Source organism: Balaenoptera musculus, chromosome 11, assembly GCF_009873245.2.
Source record: "Balaenoptera musculus isolate JJ_BM4_2016_0621 chromosome 11, mBalMus1.pri.v3, whole genome shotgun sequence".
Classification (NCBI taxonomy): Eukaryota; Metazoa; Chordata; class Mammalia; order Artiodactyla; family Balaenopteridae; genus Balaenoptera; species Balaenoptera musculus.
The window spans coordinates 22,025,757-22,038,440 of record NC_045795.1 but is presented as its reverse complement, the minus strand read 5'-3'; the positions used below and the strand labels follow the sequence as shown (position 1 = coordinate 22,038,440).

The 12,684-nt window shown below is 39.7% G+C and overlaps 2 non-coding genes across 2 annotated transcripts; one reads left to right on the top strand and one right to left on the bottom strand.

Annotated features, from left to right (window-relative positions):
* The first annotated feature begins 5,512 nt into the window (after positions 1 to 5,512).
* Positions 5,513 to 5,585, top strand: TRNAR-UCG. Its single transcript has one exon. It is a non-coding gene; the product is annotated as a tRNA-Arg (tRNA).
* Positions 5,586 to 10,400: 4,815 nt separating this feature from the next.
* Positions 10,401 to 10,494, bottom strand: TRNAI-UAU. The gene is made up of 2 exons: positions 10,457 to 10,494; positions 10,401 to 10,436 (listed from the first exon to the last, which is right to left on the bottom strand). It is a non-coding gene; the product is annotated as a tRNA-Ile (tRNA).
* Positions 10,495 to 12,684: the final 2,190 nt, after the last annotated feature.

Sequence of the window (12,684 nt, the reverse complement as noted above, 5' to 3'; positions counted from 1 at the left end):
ATTAGCCATATGCAAAGTTGTCAATCAAAGTCCCAGATGAGTGTTATCTGGGTATACAGGAGACTGCTGTCAAGAACTACCTTGTTCTTACTCATCTTAATTAACTGCAATTTCATCTTTCATCCTTTCTCCTACTCCTCATCCCAAATACATAGCAACAATAGATTATATTGACTGAATTTCCACAGCGCCCACACTAGCGCAGCTTATCTTTACCAAAATTGATACTCATGTTTCCCAAACTATGAGCTTAAAAGCCACAAAATTGAACATTTTCAACACAGACAAGGAGGAAATGAACAAATAAAGAAATTTTTTAAAAGAAAAAAGAACAATCCCGAGTTTGGCAAATGAGAAACAATATTGGATGGTAGTTGTGATAAATTATTATTATTCAAAAGTATTTACTGCCTCTTCCTGGGGTAAGATTATACTGCCCCACTCCACAGATATCAGATTTGACTCATTTACTTCACTCTGGATAATGAAATGTGAGCAGACTTGACATGTTACTTTTGGGCACAAAACAAGAAACAGTCCTTGATTTGCCATTTCTTTTTTCTTCCTCTGTCAAGAGGCCATCAGTGTTTCAGGTTGAGGTGGCTCCGTTATCCTGGGTGGAGTCATGATGGACAAATAGCAGGAACAGTGTATCTGTTACGGTAAGCCACTTTTATTCTTGGGGTCGTTTGTTTCTGCAGCACTGCGAAAATGCTGTACTGACAATGTGATTGAATTAGCATCAGAAAATGACTTCGTCTTAACTCCAGTGGTTCGCTATCTGAACAAACTTGAACAAGTCCTTAAACATTTTTGGAGTTGAATATGAAAGACGATAATATGCTCAGCATTTGGGGTTGTCACTGGTGTTCAAAGAGGAAATAAATTCAGAAGATTTTGGCACATTCTAAAGTACTACAGAAATGTAAGGTATTACAATATTTTCACTCAAAGTCTGGACTCAGACCTGGTGTCTGTGGCATCATTTTAGCTTCTGTGTTGCTGTGAGGCATAGTAATCATCACATTGTCAAGCCCTTTGTTCAGTCACTGAAATGTGCACAAACTGCATATGAATAAGACAGAAAAAGAAGATATGAGGATATTTCTCAAAAGAACAAAGAAAAATGACGAATTCAATAAAGTTACTTTTGAAACCCACTCATTGCTAGGCTCTGTGGGTTAGTTGGTTAAAGTGCCTGCCTTGTAAATAGGATAGATCCTGGATTCGAATCCCAGTAGGGTCTCCTTTGCATATTTCTGTATCCTTGGGAAGGGATGAAGAAATTGTCCGATAACAGTACTACAGTACCCCCTGCCTCCTCCCAACCCCGGAAAAGTCAGAACCCTAAAAATTAGTTTAAACGTCCGCAACTGTCTTCTTCCCATCACAAAAAGGCAAGTGAGCTTGCGAGGGTCGTTTTCTGGGGAAATACGGGATGGTTGTCCCGGGAGGGGTTCAGAGAGGTGTCGAATACGCACATTCTTGCCATTTGCGACAACATGGATTGACCATGGCTGTCAGAGGGGAGGGTAGTGGAAGGATGAGTGAAATAGGGAGATTAAGAGGTACAAAATTCCAGTTACAAAATGAATGAGTCATGGAGGTGAAATGTACAGCATGGGGAATATAGTCAATAATATTGCAATATCTTTGTATGGTGACAGATGGTAACTCGAGTTATCATGGTAATCATTTCGTAATGAAAATATCAAATCACTACATTGTGCAATTGAAACTAATATAGTGTTGTAGGTCAAATATACTTCAATTAAAAAAAACTTTCCATAAATAAAAGAAAACCTGAATTCAACATAAAAAATATTTCATTAGCCCCACTGGCACTAGCATTTCTATAGTGTTGAAATAGAGTCTTGGATTCAACAGCTGAGTTTGTTGGGTTCTAGATAACTGTTTTTCATCTATCTTTTTATCTAGTTTGTTGTATATTTTTTCCCATTTTCAGTTTGGCCATTTCTTTTACATGTAATTCCAGATATATGGAAATCACATATGCTGCTTGCAAAAGTGTTTGTAGTAAAGTCACTTGCTGTGACTCAGTTAAGTCCACTCCTAAGTACACATCTGTCTTGCAGTCATTCAACTGAAATGAAATGGTCACTGTACCCAAATGATTCGAATGGCAAGACTGATAATGCTACACATGCACCAAGAGGATATGAAAATATTTATCACTCACATAATGATGCTTTCTGGGGAGAGCAGGGGAGGCTCACAGGTAAGTCCAAAAACAGCTTGGAAGAGCAAGGAAGGGTGATGGGCTTTGGCTTTTATTGGGTTAGAGGGTGGGCTGGGGGGTGAAGATTCCTGAGAACCAGGACTAGTGTGGTTTGATCTTTCCTCTGAGAAAGCTTAAACACTTTCTTATGGGCTGGCTTAAATGTGAGTGAGAGTGATGGGTCTTGAAAGCTGTCAGTAAATATCAAAAATGGAGTCAACCTCTTAATTACAATACTCAATAGGAATTTGTGCACAAGTCCACAAAAAAGCATATACAACAGTGTTCCTAACAGCCCTATTCATGATATCCCCAAACTGGAAACAACCCATACATCCACCACTAGAATGGATAAATTGTGGCATATTCATACAATATGACTATATATATGGCAACAAAAAATATTGTTAAATGCAAAAACATGGATGAATCTCATAGTGCTGCACAAAAGTAGCCAGGCATAAAAGAGTATTTATTGTATAATTCTATTTATATGTTATTAAAATGTGCAAACCTAATAGATGATATCAGAGTCAAAAGACTGGTTACCCTTATGAGGAAAGTCATTAGGAGGCACGTGAGAGGGGCTTCTGGTGTGCTGGTAATGTTCTATTTCTTGACACAGACAGCCTAAGTGACAAAACTTAATTCTGGATCCCATTTGATGGAAATAGTGGCAATAAGTTGGAACAAAAGATCTGAGTGAGAGTTCATAGATATGTTCTCTTTGTAAATATTCAGTGATACATTAATACACATATATTCAGATATATACCTACATAAATATAAGTATTCTATATATGCTCATGTTTGGGCACTTTCCTGAATGTGTGTTACACTTCAATTAAAAAAAGTAGTTTGCTTTAAAAAGAAAAACAGTCACCAATTAGGAAAGAGAACATTGCCATTATTTTAGAAGTTCCATTTGCCCCAATCCACTTTACACCTCTCTCTCATCTAAGACAACCACAGTATTAATGCTTGTGATAATCATTCCCTTGATTTTACTTAATAGCTTTACTACTTATATATGTATCCGTAAAACAATAGATTATTTAGTATGCTTAGTTTGTGGTTTCTATAGATGATACCATGTTGTATTTGTTTTGGAATGTTTTCTTGTTATTGAAATATTATGTTAACATCTCATTCCGTGTGATTTCTAGGTTTTTCTTTATTGCATATAATTGTTTTTGTAAATTTTTATAGCTGTCATGAAAATGTGTTAAAACTGACACTATAATACGTTTTTTTTGGTTGATCTTTATACACAAGCATACGATCTGTTTAAAAAAAAAAGACATTTCTGTTTCTTCCTTTCTTTCTTCCTTACACCTTTTTTTACTCTCCTTTTGTCTAGTAGGGAATGGAAGTGGCAGTTCCTGGTTTACTCCACGTGTTCCCAATTTCAAACAGAATGTTTTGAATTTTTTGCCCTTAAGTATTATGTTTTCTGCAGATTATTTTTGTATTTTAAAAATCAGGTTAAAGAAGTTTCCTTCTATTTCCAAATTGTTGTACCATTAGTGGACACTGAAATTTATTAAATTCTTTTTTCTGCCTGTACGGAGGTGAACAAAACTTTTTTCCTTTAATTTCTTGATATGCTGGTTTTGATATTAGGATGCAAGTAGGCTTATAAAATGAGATGGAGAGGCTTCCCTCTGTTACTATATTTGGAAGTATTTGTGTCCAGTTGAAATTATTGTCTCTGGAATGTTTTATAGAACTTCCAGATTAAAATATCTGGGTTTGGAGTTTCTCTGTGGAAAAAATTTTGACTATTTATTCAATACATTTAATGGTTTAGGACTATTCATATTTGCTATTTCTTCTTTAGCAAAATTTTGATTTTTTTTTTTTTTTTGCAAAATTGCTGTTTCATTTAAAATTTCAAATTAATTGGGCAAAATTCTTTACACCATTGCACATTCTGATCCACCTTCTGGAATACTCTTCTTCTGCGTTTTTTGTTTTTTTTCGGTTTTTTTGGTTAACCTTTCGCATCTTTTAGATTTCAGTTCCTGGAATGCTTACTGAAGGCTGGGTTAAGGATAGACCCCAGACAGTCTGTCACTTTGACCTCATGTGCCCCAGAGAACCGGGATGGTGCTTTCCTGGAAAGCAAGAGAAAGAGCTCAGCCTCCTCAGGGTTCAGTCGCTGCTCAGAAGAGCTTTTGAGAAAACACTGTTTCTCCAGCACCTCTAAATTGTGCAAAACCTATGTAACCGACTTTGGGGGGCCGGGAGCCAGAATGTGCTGAGAAGGCAGGTTGGATAAAGACCAAAATCCGACCCTCCCAGTTCCTAATAATGGGGGATGAAGTCCCCCAGATGCCTCGGGTTCCAACCGGGTTGCTTTCACCACGCCCACAGCACCCCCAGGAAGAGTGTCCAAAGCAGGCGGTGCTGAGTAACCCGGCCAGCCTCGAGCGCACCTTCCCACCACCCGTGTGCTCTCCTCGCCCGCGCCATCGCTAGTGGGGGATCGGGATCCACTGAGATGAGGGCGGCTGGGGAAAATGAGGTGCCGGAAAGAAAATACACGAGCACCGCAAATTGACTCAAAACCCCGCCTTTCTAGCCTGAAGTCTGGCTCCTTACCTCTGAGCCACACAACACCGCAACCCAGTGGCTGCACAAGAGGAGGGCCATTTTCTAATTGCTCGCTAAGTGCATCTGTTGGGCTTTTTAACAAAGGTCTCCCTGGAGGGTACTCAGCGGGTCTATTCATCGTGGTTTCCAAGAGAGGCCAGGCCTAGGAAGACGCTTCTCGATTCAATCCTAATTGAAGCAGTCTTGGCAGGATTGGGCACCCAGCTGAGAGGGTGGCAGGAGGGGGTCTTTCTTGTGATTTTCATTTATTCCCGGAGGGTCTTAATTCTGACTCTGTATCCATTCTGAAGGTAAACCGAGCGTTTGTAGCCGTGATTACAGAGGGACATTCAGTCCTTTTCTCCTTCTATTTCTTTACAGGTTAATGCAATCGGCTGAGAGAGGCATCACAATGCAAGTGTAAAATTTTGTTCAGAGAAGAAATTTGGTGTCAAACTAAGGGCAGGAGTTTGGAGAAAAGCGGAATTTCCGTTTTGCCTTAGCCTCTTACCGTAATTTCTTGGAGAAGTTACTTGGCTTTTGTATCAATGACACCATCTTTTAAATAAGATTAATGAGGAAGACGTCTCTTCGTAAGAATTATATCAATACTAAATAATACAGAAATAGTCCAGATTCTCAACACTTGTAAAATTTTTCACAGCTGGAAGCCTAGAGGACCACGTGGCCTAATGGATAAGGCGTCTGACTTCGGATCAGAAGATTGAGGGTTCGAATCCCTTCGTGGTTGTAAGTTCCTTTTTCACGCTCCGGTTCGCTTTTCCCAGACATCACTGTCCCAGCTCTCAGATTCCAAATTATAGCATCTGAGCACTCCAGAGATCTCCACTGTGGTGTGATTGATTCAGTAAGTGGGGTCGGCGCCAGCCCCCTGCATCCAACCGCTCGTACTTTAGAAGTCCTTGGCCAGACAGGCACACAGGTGTGGGAACAGGGAAAAGCGCCAGCCCTGGTCTTTCTGACCCTCTTTTAGTGGGTTGGGTGAGCACAGTGAACGAGGTGGGTGCGACAGGGCACAAATGTCAAGGAATTTTGCTCTCTGGTCAGGCAGTGCCGGGACGTCTCTGTTATTTTAGCGTGAGACGACCCTCACTCTTCCATTGGTTTTCAGTTGGTTCTCGGCAATTTGACGCTGAAAACGCGTCTTTATGTTGAGAGATTTTTTTTGAAGTCAGTTTAAATGTCGCCCCCTTGCGAAAGGAAAACTTGCCACATTTTAGAGGCGCTAGAGAAACGATGTTCTAAAACCCGCCCCTGATTCAGGTGGCTGCCTCCCGAGAGGCGCGCGGTCCTTCTCTGGCCTCTGCAGAGACCTCCTGTGGGTTCTCCCGCACGGTGTGGGATGAAGTAGTGGGACTTTCAGCAATATCTGAGGAACCAGGGTTGAAACAGAGACCTGAAACTATGAGAAGAGGCCAGTCACGCAAATTAGGACGAAGAGGGAGCAGCCTCTACACAAGTGGAAAGAATGTGGCCAAATACATTTAAATATTTAGATGTAATGGACAAATTAATAGAACAATATGACGTATCAAAGTAGATTCAAGAAGGAATCGCAATTTTAAATAGTCTTAAACTATGAAATATTTTGAATTAGTTGTCAAGTCTTCCTACTGAGAAAATTCCACATCCTTTCGTTTACCAGGGACTTCTTTAAAATATTCAAAGCAGAAATAAATCTAATCAGACACAACTCTTCCACAGTATAGGATAAAAAAAGAGAGAAAGAAAAAAAAAATCCACAACTACTCTTGCCGAATGCCGCAATGAGTTTTTTCCCATGAATGTACCTCTTAAACAGCTTTACTGAGGCACTATTTTCTTAAAATAAACTGCATATATTTAAACTTATAGTTTGACATATTTATAACTCATGAAACCATCACTACAATAAAGATAATGAACATAGACATCACCCCCAAACGTTTCCTCATGCCCTTTTGTAATCCCTGTTCATATGTTGCCAAACTTTGTTTGCTAGTATTTTGTTGAGTACTTTTGTGTCCATGTTTATAAGAGATATTGATCTGTAGTTTTCTTATCTCATTATGTCTTTGACTGGTTTTAGCATCAGGGTAATATGGCCTTCTTTCCCAATTTTTAAAGAGTTTGTGAAGAATTAATATCAATTTAAAGATGTTTGGAAAACACTCCCATTTACCATTGCAACAAAAAGAATAAAATATCTAGGAATAAACTTACCTAAGGAGACAAAAGACCTGTATGCAGAAAATTATAAGACACTGATGAAAGAAACTAAAGATGATACAAATAGATGGAGAGATATACCATGTTCTTGGATTGGAAGAATCAACATTGTGAAAATGACTCTACTACCCAAAGCAATCTACAGATTCAATGCAATCCCTATCAAACTACCACTGGCATTTTTCACAGAACTAGAACAAAAAATTTCACAATTTGTATGGAAACACAAAAGACCCCGAATAGCCAAAGCAATCTTGAGAACAAAAAATGGAGCTGGAGGAATCAGGCTCCCTGACTTCAGACTATATTACAAAACTACAGTAATCAAGACAGTTTGGTACTGGCACAAAAACAGAAACATAGATCAATGGAACAGGATAGAAAGCCCAGAGATAAACCCACACACATATGGTCACCTTATCTTTGATAAAGGAGGCAAGCATATACAGTGGAGAAAAGACAGCCTCTTCAATAAGTGGTGCTGGGAAAACTGGACAGGTACATGTAAAAGTATGAAGTTAGAACACTCCCTAACACCACACACAAAAATAAACTCAAAATAGATTAAAGACCTAAATGTAAGACCAGACATTATAAAACTCTTAGAGGAAAACATAGGCAGAACACTCTATGACATAAATCACAGCAAAATCCTTTCTGACCCAGCTCCTAGAGAAATGGAAATAAAAACAAAAATAAACAAATGGGACCTAATGAAACTTCAAAGCTTTTGCACAGCAAAGGAAACCATAAACAAGACGAAAAGACAACCCTCAGAATGGGAGAAAATATTTGCAAATGAAGCAACTGACAAAGGATTAATCTCCAAGATTTACAAGCAGCTCATGCAGCTCAATAACAAAAAAAACAAACAACCCAATCCAAAAATGGGCAGAAGACCTAAATAGACATTTCTCCAAAGAAGATATACAGATTGCCAACAAACACATGAAAGACTGCTCAACATCATTAATCATTAGAGAAATGCAAATCAAAACTACAATGAGATATCATCTCACACCGGTCAGAATGGCCATAATCAAAAAATCTAGAAACAATAAATGCTGGAGAGGGTGTGGAGAAAAGGGAACACTCTTGCACTGTTGGTGGGAATGTAAATTGATACAGCCACTATAGAGAACAGTATGGAGGTTCCTTAAAAAACTAAAAATAGAACTACCATATGACCCAGCAATCCCACTACTGGGCATATACCCTGAGAAAACCATAATTCAAAAAGAGTCATGTACCAAAATGTTCATTGCAACTCTATTTACAATAGCCAGGACATGGAAGCAACCTAAGTGTCCATCATCGGATGAATGGATAAAGAAGATGTGGCACATATATACAATGGAATATTACTCAGCCATAAAAAGAAATGAAGTGGAGTTATTTGTAGTGAGGTGGATGGAGCTAGAGTCTGTCATACAGAGTGAAGTAAGTCAGAAAGAGAAAAACAAATACAGTATGCTAACACATATATATGGAATCTAAGGAAAGAAAAAAAAAAGGCCATGAAGAACCTAGTGGCAAGACAGGAATAAAGACACAAACCTACTAGAGAATGGACTTGAGGATATGGGGAAGGGGAAGGGTAAGATGTGACAAAGAGAGCGAGTGGCATGGACATATATACACTACCAAACATAAAATAGATAGCTAGTGGGAAGCAACTGCATAGCACAGGGAGATCAGCTCGGTGCTTTGTGACCACCTAGAGGTGTGGTATAGGGAGGGCGGGAGGGAGGGAGATGCAAGAGGGAAGAGATATGGGAACATATGTATATGTATAACTGATTTACTTTGTTATAAAGCAGAAACTAACACACCATTGTAAAGCAATTATACTCCAATAAAGATGTTAAAAAAAAATGTTTGGGAGAATTCAGCAGTGAAGATGTCTGGGCTTTTCTTTGTGGGTAATTTTTACTAAATCAATCTGTTTGCTTGTTATAGACTCTTATTCCATGCTAAATGTCATTATCAGTCAACTACATCTTTGTAACAAACCTCACCTAAATTTAGTGGCTTAAAACAATAATTATTTATTTTGTTTGCAATTTTGAAGTTCAACAACTTGGGCTGTGCTTAACCAGGCAATACTTTTGCTGGTTTTGCTTGTGGTCACTCATTGATTGCAGTCACCTGGCAGCTTGACTGGGACCAGATGGTCCAAAATGTTCCCACTCACAGTCTGGTGAGTGTGGCTGGGATGGCTGGTATGGCAGGGACTCACTCTTCACATGATTTTCCATCCTCTAGGAAGTTAGGTGGGATTTCTTCACATGGTGTCTCAGGGTCCCAAGACAACAAGAGGAGAAGTTGTAAGACTCTTGAGGCCATCTTGGAACTCTCACAATCTCACTTCCACAACACCATTACCACAGCATTCTATTGGCCAGAGCACAAGTTCAGCTCACATACAAGAGGGAGGGAAATAGACTCTGCCTCTTAATGGTAGCTGCTGCACAACCACATTGCAAAGGGACATGTATAATGGGAGGAATTTGTGGCCATTAATCAATCAATAATTTATTATCTCATTTAACACTAAAAACAACACTCTGAATAGCCCCTATTGATATGTCTATTGTATATCTTGGTAAGTAAGTTATCCATGATCACTTCTTTACCAGAGGTAATCTAAATTGGTCTGTGAGTCTCGTTTCGAACCCACATGTACCTGGTGGGCAGCTCAGGGTGGGGCCGGGGAGAACGTAAGCACTCCAAAACGTAGCAGCAGCTGAAAAGGAACTGATAGTGCTGAGCACTTGCGCACGGGCAATTATAAATCTTTTGTAAAGCCGGAGAGCTCCATGTCCGTGTCTCAGGATGACTCTGATAATGTTTAAGATCCAGGTGAGATTAAGTGACCCACACATAGGCTCCTGACTCAACTCATTTTCTGAGACTGAATACCTGTGTCGCCAATATATCTACAGGCAGCATGGACTTATAAAGAGTAATAAGCATCCCAGAGGAAGCCAGAGGAGTGGAGAAACGGAGGAAAGCAAGTTCAAGGACAGGAAATTTTCCACTGAAAGTCCTGTAAGAAAAACCAAGATCGTCCGCATTTCACATAATTGACAAATCAGACGTAGTTGAATACTGTGAACAGTCGTCTTGGCAAGTGTCAAATGATAAATTGCCAAAGTGTTGGAAGAAGGCAGGCACCACACTCAGCAGGATGGTACTTGTTATGCATGACTTTAAGAGAGAATTTTAAGACAAATCACAAGCAAGATGTAGGACAGAAATCACAACAGTTGATCTCTTCGGGGGGTGACCTCAAATTTGGCCTGTCTCGTTGTATGGGCTAGAGAGTAGTAAAAGTTGCTCCAGGTGAGGCTCGAACTCACAACCTCGGCATCGCTCACAAATGTACTGTCTTATAAGTACCGCGCGCTAACCGATTGCGCCACTGGAGCTACGTTAGGAAGGTATAAGTGAATATACTTTCACAGATGAAGACGGTATTTTTGTTAAAGGTATTAAATGTTATGAACAAAATGGCACCTTCTGATATGGGGCTTCCACAAATGGGATTAAAAGCAGCAATCAAGGCATCCCTGGTATTTGCCAATCTGCAGCCGTTTCCCCCACAGTACAGAGATGCTGCCGGGGCTGAGCGTCGCAGTTATCTCTATCTTGATTTTCCGCTCAGATTTCCACGGCTTCTCTAAATTCAGACTGTTATTTGAAAGCATTTGAATGAAAAAAAAAATTACATTGGTTCCACAAAGGCAGGAAGCTTTCCACTTAGGAGTGTGTATTCCATCTGTAAGAAACCAGTGCATTTTCATTGCTTCCGGATTCCCGCGGACTTTCCATCTCAGCGGTTCTACTTTCTTGAGTTTCCCGTCTCCACTCTGAGCTCCGCTCGACTGACCTTTCTTCTGCTTCAGATGCCACCTATCCCACCCCGACCTGATCACTCGCTGTTTTTTAACCTAAAAATGTTAAAATACGTTGTTATCCTGAAACATTCAGAGCTAATATTTCCTTTCGAAAAACCACTGTTATAAATGTTCAGATGTAATACATACTAAGGAAATGCAGAAAAACAAAAAGATAACTTGAACATTTTCTGAAGTCTCATACTCAGAGAAATCTATTGTTTATATTTGTTGTAGTTCATTTCAAGCTTTTAGTGGACGCACTGTGAACCAGACCTGAGCCACAACTCCATTTGTTACCTGGTCCCTATTACCTCCATTTTAACAGGGGGGCCATGATGACACTTTGGGTCTTTCCGTATCAATATCAACTTGGACCTTGTTTCCAACAGTCTTTGAAATGTGAGGGTATTTCTCTTTCTTGAGTTTATGGTTATTGAGTAAATGGTCATAAGTGCCCTTAGGAAAGGAATGGGGGAATTATATGCTACATATTTGCAGTGGCACTGCAGGGTCCTCAGGACTTGGCTTCTCCTTTAGTCAAAAATTTCAGGTCTGAAAACTGGTTTAAGATCAGAAATTGAGAAAGGTATTGTGATTTTATTTTTAACTGGGGCAGCTGCCCTCAGTCTCCTGATTATCTATCCTCAATTTCTTCTGATTGTGTAGACAGTGATATGCTTGTTGACTTCCCATCTATCTTGCTTCTAGAGATGCTGTATATTATTAATTATCTCAAACACTCTGCAAAGTTGGCTACCACTCTGAAATTGTCTCTCATTACAGTAATTTCACCCACACACTCTTGGGGCATGCAGATGCACTGCACAAACACACACACACACACACACACTCATGGATTCTGATGGTTGAGTGCTGCTATCTCTGGCCCGAATTATTTCAGGATCCTATAATCCCCATTGCTGTCAGTGAATTTACTTCTGTAGCAGAATCTCATACCATCAGCCCAGCGCCAGTAGAGGACACTCATCATAGAACTTCTCAGTGAGGCTGGTGCCCCTCTCCCCAGCATATTACTTTTTTTTTTTAAACAGAATGTCCTTTGGCCCTCTTGTGACACATTCATCTAGTGGGTTTTCCAGCGTTACATGGTAAATCCAATAAATCCACTCTAGCATGCCCACTTTTCTGAGCTTTTGATCCCTCCTTTGTGCCATCAATCACAAGAGTCATGGCATTCTTACCACATTTAGTGAGAGCCATTTCTTTTTCAAGCAGGAGAATCCTAATAGTATGTTGAGTTCTTGCCAGTGTGTAAAAATTCTGTACTTTTGGAGAATGCTCCAGTATCAGTAAACTCTACTTCAGCTAACTTTGAGTTCTCTTCTTGATCCAGAACCCTTAGAATTTAGTTCTATATGGGAAAGACGCTGAGTGAGTGGCAGAGGCATGTGTTTGGCAGAGGAGAGGTCTCTGCATTGTCTTCAAGGAAGAACCCTTAATAAGGAGGACTGGGTTACTTCTAAAAGGCTCAAAGGATCTTGGGAAATCTGGAGATTTAGATGTTCTAGTGCATCCCACCAGATGTCTCCATTCAATGTCTCAAGGTTCTATTCTTTTCCAATCAAGGCCATGACCTAGGCATAGAAGATAATCTAGTTTGAGAATTTAACCCACTTTGGAGTTCTACTATTCTTATGATTAAATCTTGGATCTGAAACTTAGCTTTTTATGCTCTTGAGTTGCAGGATATGAGAGGTT